A 9,440-nucleotide genomic window follows, 5' to 3' on the forward strand; every position below is an offset into this window, starting at 1 on the left:
CCGCCGTCCGCAGAAGAGGCGAGGGCTTCGACGTCCGCAGAAGAGACGAGGGGATTCGACGTGGGTGGCGGGATTGAGCAGGCGAGGAGTAGTTTTTTATTTTTTTTCTTCGGCGTAGGGAGGAGGCGAGCAGGTGAGTGCGGGAAAGGCTTTGCGGCTTCAATGCGGGAGACGGGATTGAGCAGGTGAGGAGTGGGTTTTCTTCTGTGCAGGGAGGAGACGCGAGGAAGAAAGGAGGCAAAAGCGAGGAATGGCAGCGTCTTCGGCGTAGGAGCCGGGCGCTTCGGTTCGCCCGAAGAGAGAATCCCGTCAAGCGAGGAAGATGAGCGGGATCGAGGGAGACGAGGGAACAGAGTTCTTCGGTCCAGTGAGAGCTTAATGGCGGAGGAAGAAGGTGAGTCGAATCTTGCCTCGAGCGAGGAAGATTCTCGATGCAGAGGGGATGAGCGAATGAGGAGTTTTCGTGCATCGATATTAGTGTCATTTGTGCGTGCCCGTAATCCTAGCAATGCGGGTGTCCTTCCTAGCTAAAACTGACGTTCCGAACGCGTCGGTGCGGTCTGTTTCGTCATCCAGGGTTGTCCGGACGAATTCACCGACAGTCGGGCTAAAAATTTGTCAACCTTGTGCGTGGTATGGTGAGGGCGTTACTGGGAGGGTTCACCTAAGGCGGTCTGATCCTGTAGGAACTCATTTTTGGGTCCTCTACATGCAACTAGAAGTTGACTGCTTGGAACCACTCATGCGAGTTATTCACAAAAATGAGTCAAGAAGTGATTTGAAGTTCTACGGGAGGTGGACTTCAACTTCATTACTAGAAGATGGTCAAAAAGGAACTCTCAGTGCTAGATTTTGGGTTCTGGGAGTAGGAAACTAAGACTTCACTAAAAATTCACTAAAAAACAAATGGACCCCCAATAGGTGTGGTGTGTTGAACAAGCACACCGCGCATATTGGTGTTGACCGAAGTGACCAACACGATCAAAAGAATCATTTAAATATATCATACTCAGAATGAAGTGATTCAGAGTCAAAATCAAATTTGAGTTAGGACTTTCCACCAGGGGCTTCCCAATCCAAAGACAAGAGCTTATTGAAGATTTTTAAAATTTTTCGCTGGGGATGAAGGGATTTGCCACATGTTTGCGTTGTTTTGTCTTACAGAGATTGTTATAGTTGTAAGGAGTGTTGTGGTTGGAAGGGGTGTTGAGAAAAGATTAGGATTGAAACTATCCTAAATGTGCAAATATGTTGAGAGAGGATTAGTGTTGAACCTCCCCCAAATGTGTTGAGAAAGAATAGGACTAATCCTACCCTAAAATATGCTGAGAAAGGATTAAGATTAAACCTATCCCAAATGTGCTGCTGAGAAATAATAGGATTGAGCCTATCCCAAATGTGCTGAGAAAGGATTATGATTGAACTTATCCCAAATGTGCTGATTGCTGAGAAAGGATTAGGATTATACCTATCCCAAATGTGTTGAGAAAGGATTAGGATTGAACCTATCCCAGATGTGTTGAGTGTTGAGTGTTGAGTGCTGAGTGCTGAGTGCTGAGAAAGGAACTGATTGAAATTATGTCAAATATGCTGAGTGCTGGGTGCTGAGAAAGGATAAGGATTAAACCTATTACAAAAGATTAGGATTGAACTTATCCCAAATGCGCTGAGTGTTGAGAAAGGATTATGATTATACCTATCCGCTGAGTGCTGAGAAAGGATTATGATTATACCTATCCCAAATGTGCTGAGTGTTGAGCGCCGAGAAAGGATTAGAATTGAACCTATCCCAAAGCTGAGTGTTGAGCGCTGAGAAATGATTAGGATTGAACCTATCCCAAATGTGTTGAGTGCTGAGTTCTGAGAAGGAGTAGAACGATGCTTATCCCGATCATTGAGTGCTTAGGAGGATTAGAACTATGCCTATCCGGATTGTTGAGTGCTGAGAAGGAATAAGACTATGTTTATCCCGATTACTGAGTGTTGAGATTGCTGAAGTGTGGAGCCTGCGAAGTGAGAGGAATGACGAAATTTGTAGAAGTCGTGAAGTGGTGGAATTTATGAAATTGTGGTGATTGTGGAGTTTTACAGCGATTTTGTGAAATTCACGAGAGTTTATGAGGGTGCAGAGGTGCTATGGAATTACGCAGATTTGCGGCGACTTCAAGACTTGTGAACTTGTAAAATTGTAGAGATTTGCTGAGATTGTGAATGCAGGAATTTGCGAAGGTTTGTGGGTACAATGATTGTGAAGATTTGTAAAATTGTGGAGAACTGCTAAGAAATGTGAATGCAGAAATTTGCGGAGGTTTGTGGGTGCAAAGACTGAAGATTTGTGGAGATTTGTAAAATTGTGGAGAATTGCTAAGAAATGTGAATGCAGAGATTTACCGAGGTTTGTGAGTTCAGAGATTGTGAAGATTTGTAAAATTGTGGAGAATTGCTAAGAAATTTGAATGCATAGATTTGCCGAGGTTTGTGAGTGCAGGGATTGTAAAGATTTGCTGAGATTTGTGAAGTTTGCAAAATTGTGGAGGATTTGTAGAGATTTGTGAATGCAGAGATTGTGAAAATTTGCGGAGATTTGTAAATGATTTGTTGAGATTGTGAATGCAGGGATTTGCGGAGGTTTGTGAGTGTAGAGACTTTCAGAGTTGAGTGAAGAATCTTGCAGAGATTGATGCGAAATTTGTAGAACTTGCGAATGCAGAGATTCGTGTCATGGATACTTAATTTTTGTGAAAGTTTTATGTGAAATTTATGCAGTGCGGAAAGTATTCGTAAGAAGAAATCAGATTGAGAAAGAGCATAAAGAGACTCATTTCCAACTCAATGGTTGATCGAAGAAATGTCCGTCTGAAAAGAGAGATGCAGTTCCAATAGAACCAGCCAACTCTCATTCACACCGGACAAAACGACAAAGAAGAGTGTGGTTCTATATAGATGGAGCCAGCTAACCTCTTCTGCACGGAAAATAGGACCCAGAGTTCCTGTAGAAAGAAACTTCGGAAAGAAACTTCGTGCCGAGAGCCGAGAGAAGTGACGCTAGTGATAGATCAAGGAGAGTCAACCTGACCCGATCGAAATTCGAAGTTGAAATGTTGATTTTGAATTTGATTTTATTGGATATGACAATGAGTTTATTTTTATTTTTGTTGTGTTTTGATGTGATCAATGTTTATATTATGTGAGTTCTCTTTTGTTGCATTGTTGTTAGGATTTGGACTCAGTTCTAGACAAATATGTCATTGGTGCTTCTAAGGATAAGGCTTTGTCTTTGAAAAATCATGATGCGCAATTCTTCTTGAGATACCATCCATTGGCTGAAGGCATGTGTAAAATTAACCCATTCTTTATGGTACTATCGGAATTATATTCTTTCAAGTACACATAAAGATGTGTTATTTTTAAGGGCATTATAGCTTGAAAGGCTGCAATTTTGTAGCTCCGTTCGTAGCAGTCGTCGTTTCTTTATCACAGATTTTGTAAAAGTGGTCACACTGTCTTTGAGAAATAATTTTGATACTCTTCGAATTGAAGTTGGAGTTGAATCTTCAAGGCACTTGTAAGATATGACTTCAGAATAAAATTTTCATTAATTTGTTAATGACATAATCCTTTACTTTAATTCTTTCTTTCTGAGCCTAAGCAGATTTCAAAAAAAATTTTCGTGTGATTAAAATATTTTTCATTTCCCAAAGATATTTCTGAGTCTGTTAATGGTCGGTCAAATAGCTCAAGATGACTTAACTTTTTGCAGAGTATATTATCAGAGAAATTTTTTTTAAAGAGAGCTCTTCAAGTTTAATTAATTAGAGGAGAATTCATATACTAATTTTTGATTATATGTCCACCTCAAGCTTCTTCCCTATACTAATTTTTGATTATATGTCCACCTCAAGTTTCTTCCCAGGGAGATTTTTTTTTGTTTATTCCTTTTTTTATTGATTTTTTTCTCTTTTTTTTCCTTGCTCAGTTTTTTTTTAGAATTACTATATCTAGTGGAACACATGTTAAGGATTTGAATGTCTGAAACACCCTAAATAATAATTTTTGAGTACTTCTTAAGATGATTTCTGGGATATTATAGCTCATTCAAAAGTCAGGACTCAGTCACCTGGTCGAAGATTAAAAGACTCGTGATATCCTTAGTCAACTACTCGTATTTCGATCACACATTTCATTCTGAAATTTACTTAGGATCCAGTCCAGAATCTTTAAAGTGTTGGACCCAGTCATTAGGACATTAATTTGAAAAAAATTTTTTAAGTCAAGATCTTGTTAAAACGTCGAAATATTCATTGAGTTACCCATCCCTTGATTGAACCTTGAACGTCTGAATAAAAAAAAAATTTATTCGATGTAAGATTGATTGTAGAAAATGAACAACAAAACATTTCTCATTTTGAATGATATTTCAAATACTGATGAACTGTGGATAATGACAAACTCCTTTTCTTCTTGTTTATAGAGGTGGGGAGGGTTGGGACCCACTAGCAGTGACCTTACATGATAACCCTTCTTTATATTAATGGTTAAAAAATAAAAGACAGAATCTATTATCCTTCAATAGAAAAGGGGTTCTGAATTCTGCATGGCAGCCTGTACCGAGGTAGTTGGAATCTGGTTTGGTATTTTTTTTTTGAAAGCTTTGCCCAAACTGTGTCTCATCCACCGTCAGTTGCGTAGGAGTCAAGCGGAACGCTGGGATCGACCGAAATCATATTTGATAGAACCTTTTTTAGGTTCCCTCAAATATTCTTTCAGGATGGTTATGCTCCCATTCTTAAAGTTCTTCTTGAGCCACTCTTTGAAACTAATACAACCCTCTATGGTATGCCCAAACAATCTGTGATATGGGCAATATCTAGGGTGATCCTTCTTATCGACCTCCTCTGGCTTCTTCGGCTCTGGCAACCTGAACTCGGACTTCTTGATCAAATTTTTGAACATCTTCCCCATGGCCTCATCCTTGAAGGAGTAGACTCTGGTCAACCGATCGGCCATGTATGAACTCTGTCCTCTGTCTATGCGGTAGGTCTCCTGCTGGCGCTGTGATCGATGGTTCTACTGATAGTCTTGCTGAGGTTGCTCTACCTGAATCTGCATTGGTTGCTTGCCTTTGTCAACTACTGCCACCATTCCAGACCTCTTCTCGAATGTCTTTACGGGCTTTGACTTGTCAGCTTTCTCCAGGAATCCGAGTTGCTTAGCCTCCTCTTGCAAGCTTGCAGCTTTACTGAGCAGTTTTTCAAATGTTTTGATTGTAAATCCTTTGAGTAGGAAAGTTACTGGACCATGAATGTTCTTAAGTAAGATCTCAATTGCATGTTGCTCCTGCAATTGTGGCTCACACTTCATACTTAGATTCCTCCACCGCAAAATATATTCCACTAGAGTTTCTGTCGCTCCACCACGAGATCACCAATGGTGATATGGTGTCCATGTTCCATCAAATGTTTTGAATGAAGGTGGAACGAAGCCTTTTGGGTACGGCACTGCGTCGAATTCCTCATGTTCCATCAAATGTTTTGAATGAAGGTGGTACGAAGCCTTTTGGGTACGGCACTGCGTCGAATTCCTCTGGATACGGTCAACCCTTTGGAATCAATGCTCCTCCTTTGGATTGGGCTAAAGCTTCCCTTACTTGTTGTTCAACCATCTGTTTGATGTCCTTTTCCGGTATTGTGTTCTGGGTTGGTTCTCTATTTTCATCTGCAATATGAATGATTTCTGGCTAATTTGCTTCTGGAAAGGCTACTCTCGGAGATTGGGGTTGATTCTGAAGTGCAGTGATAACGGCCATCATCTCCTCCATCCTTTTCTCCATCTAGATAATATGTTCATCCCTTTGTCGGATGGCTCTCCGCAGCTCATCATCGGCGTTCTCCTCGGTGGGCAAAGGAGCATCGCGCGATGACGCGGAGGCTCTAGTCTCAACTACTAGGATTTCTGCAAAATCTTCATCCATATGATCCAACAAATCGTATTATTCATCATCGATGTTTCCTTGTTGTTCTTTTGACAGTTTAGTGATTTCAGCCCAGATCTTCTCCAATGTGTCTTCAATCGATTTCCCCTTAATGATCTTGAGATCGACTGGGGACTGTTGTTGTACATCTTTTATAAACACTGGCTTTGGCACGACTGGAACACTAGAAACTGCGGCATCAGACTTAGAATCCTTTGCGGGGAGACATCCTTTTGATCCATGTTGCGGCACCAATCCAACGACGTTAGGTTTCTGCAACCTCTCCTTCGAAACCAAGGTCTGGAGACTAGACGTCTCGTTGGCAGCCTCGACTCTCCGGGATAAATCGCGATCCCTAGCAAGCGGTTTGGATGCGGTAACAAGCAATCTTTTTTCATTGTTTATCTTTTGAGGTTCTCCCTTCGTGGCGGCAAGTGGTGTCCTTGGACCCAAGCGAAACTGGATCATTCGGTGCTCTGGGGGCTTCTGTGAGGCGGCAGCAGTAACAATATGGGTAGCAGCGGTATCAGAACGTTCTCCCAAGCGAAGCTTAACGGGAATACGAGGTCGTTGTGTCATTGTCTCACCACCATCTTTTCTCAGAATCTCTGCTCGGACTAAGGGCGATACAGCACACCCCATCCTTCTTATTATCTCGGCAACGGAGCAACGCTCCTTTCGGGCCAATCTTTCGAAAACCAAGCGGGTCAGTGCAAAAGGCTCATGCCTCTTTCTCTTCTCGCCCTGGCGGCGAGGTGGTGTCGGTGTTGCGACGGCGATCTTATGAGCACTCTCCTCCTCGAGAGCGGCAGACAATGGGTGAAACCTGCTTCCTCCAAGAAGAGGTGCGGTCTCAGACAACCCAACTTCCTCCTGTTGAGGAATTTCTTTGGACGGAACAGTTTTCGAAGTTTCTGCCCTTTTAGCCTTCAGAATCTTACGGTTGTGGTTCCTCCGTTGAGTCCTGATAAGTCGACCGGACTTCGAACTAGAACAAATTTCAAACACAGATGGAGGTGGGCCAATGGCAAGAATCGGATTCTCTTCACACAAAATTTTCTTTCTTTTAGACACCGGTGGGGGAGCATGCGCAACCATAATAATCTCAGCGGGAGTGACAGTGAAAGTCTTTGCAGAAACGGGAGCAGCTCTGGTAGTAACAGGGGCAACTGGCTTAATGGGAGCAGAAGTGACCTTTGCCCTCTTGAGGGGAGGGAAGTCTTGGCCACAATTCGAATTTAGTGGACGGCTCTTGGACATCCGGGGCAACGACTTTCATTATGACGAACGGGGTCTTACCGAGTACTACATCAAACTCGTCAAATCCAGACCCAAACTTAATCTTGGATCCCACCTGGCGGGCATCCCTACTAGTAGGCAAGTTGCACGAGAAGGTCAACGTTGGAGACGACATCTTTCCTGTCAGTTCAAAAATTGTTGAATGTCAGAGTATTGTGCTCTATTCCCGGGTGAAATAACTTAGCTGAAAGCACAAAAGTTGACAAAATTGTCTTATGAACTGGGCGTTTACAAAATTGTCTTATGAGTTGACAAAATTGTCTTATGAACTGGGCGTTTCTTTCGAAACTTATCTAAGTAATTTTGCCTTGAATTTATATTTATTATCGCTTTTTCGTGTCTTTTGTTCAAAATTTTGTCTGATTCTTTAACTGTAAATGCTTGTTTTGGGCATTAGGTTGTGAAGTTTTAATATTATCGAGAAAGCTTCAAAGTTAAAATTTGAAAGCTTCAAAGTAAGCTTCAAAGTTAAAATTTGAGGTGACTTGCAAAAAGAATAAGTCGAACTCGGAAGAGAACTGAAGCGATCACGAGGTCTAGAATTGGAAAAGACCCATTCCACATCGGAATCACTCCGACCTTAACCTACCACACCTACTGGGGGTCCAACCCACTAAACCGTAGGGATTCCTGAACCTCTTTGCTTAAGGATGGTTAAGCAGATGGTCCTGAAATCCAAGAAGAGTTGACCATATTGACTCAAAGAAGAAATGAGCACAATAGGTCAACGGAAGAACAACAGTCTGGCCTACGAGGCACATGGACACACTGTCGATGTATGAAGACAAAACCTCTTGATCAAAATAGAGAGAGGAACTAATCCCCAGCGCAGTCGCCAGAATTTGTTGGTCAACTTTTTTGAAGGTTTGAAAAATATGAAAATAATTTTTGAAATTTTATTTAATATAATAGATATATAGTTTGGGTTTTGAAAGTAATATGTTTTAATTTTCGAAAAATGAGACCAAATGAATCTCATTCATCCAATAGTTTACATAATCGTGTCCGATACCGCGAATACTATACATTCCCGAAAGATAAGTGTAGACCTCGGTGATAGACCCAATTATGCAAACTAAGAGATTTGTGATATCCGTTTGTTCTGCGAATCTTTTATATGTGACCGGCAAGTTCGCCTATCTAATATAAAGATTAAATAGAATTTATTTTATCTGGGTTCAAAATTTCCTATAGAGGCAAACCCCTATAGTTAATTACGTCTCAAATGACTAAGATCACTTGAGAAAACTCTCGATAATGATCAAAGGTATTAGTCTTCAAGATTTCAAAGTTTAGGTTTTCACAGTAGGACGTGGAAAGACAAATGGGAGTGGCTCAAATATGAACAGTTATTTCAGGAGTCCAAAGGAAGGAACAGGTAGGGGATGTCATAGATCATGAGGATGACTTCTCAGACTATCCTACTGTATGACTGCATTTTTAGAGATGATGTTATTCAATTATTCAATTCTGTCAATTTTATTATTTGAGATTTACATTTGCATAATACATGATTATGCAAATAGCCCGCAGAGCTAAGAGGTTTACGTCGTGCCACACGACAACCTCGGAACTTAAGACGAGTTAGCACTTACGCTGCACAGCATGGTTGTATAGGAGTCTAAAGAAGATGTGAGGATTTACGTCGCGCTGGACAAACTACCTCGAAGTCCTATGAGTTGTTATTAGTTGTTATTATGCTTTATTATGCTAGGAAGAGATAATGCTGAAGAAGATTCTCTTGTCGCTCGATCCAAGCTCATCGTCGTGCTGCCCACAAAGTTGCCTGCAAACTCCTGTTGTAGCGATGACTCCAGAGTTTAAGTGTTTGAGATGGGTGATTTATGTTTCACGATTTCGGTGTCAATGTTTGATTTTGTTTTGTTTCAATTTTGGTTTCAGTTCTGATTTTGCAGGCAGAATAATCAAGTTGCAGTTAAATTAAATGTATTTAAAAGGTAAAATGCAGTAAAGTAAAATGTCGAAGATAAACTGTAAAAGCGCATATGGGCATCTGCTACTGCTATGTATTAATATTGCGAACGTAATATGACTTGCAACAGATTTAAATAAACTCGCAAGAAAAGTAAATTAGACGAGAAAACCCAGCACGAATAGTCAGAAAAATAGGTCGTAAAAAATCACGAGCAAAAGAAACTCTTAGCCACAT

The 9,440-nt window shown here is 41.1% G+C and overlaps 1 protein-coding gene across 3 annotated transcripts in view; it reads right to left on the reverse strand.

The window, feature by feature from the left end:
• The window catches only part of LOC110024778 (protein NUCLEAR FUSION DEFECTIVE 4-like), a 38,623-nt gene that overhangs the window by 7,746 nt on the left and 21,437 nt on the right, over nucleotides 1–9,440 (reverse strand). The gene's annotated exons all lie outside the window — the stretch shown is intronic.

The sequence above is a fragment of the Phalaenopsis equestris genome, unplaced genomic scaffold, assembly GCF_001263595.1.
Source record: "Phalaenopsis equestris unplaced genomic scaffold, ASM126359v1 Scaffold000274, whole genome shotgun sequence".
NCBI lineage: Eukaryota > Viridiplantae > Streptophyta > Magnoliopsida > Asparagales > Orchidaceae > Phalaenopsis > Phalaenopsis equestris.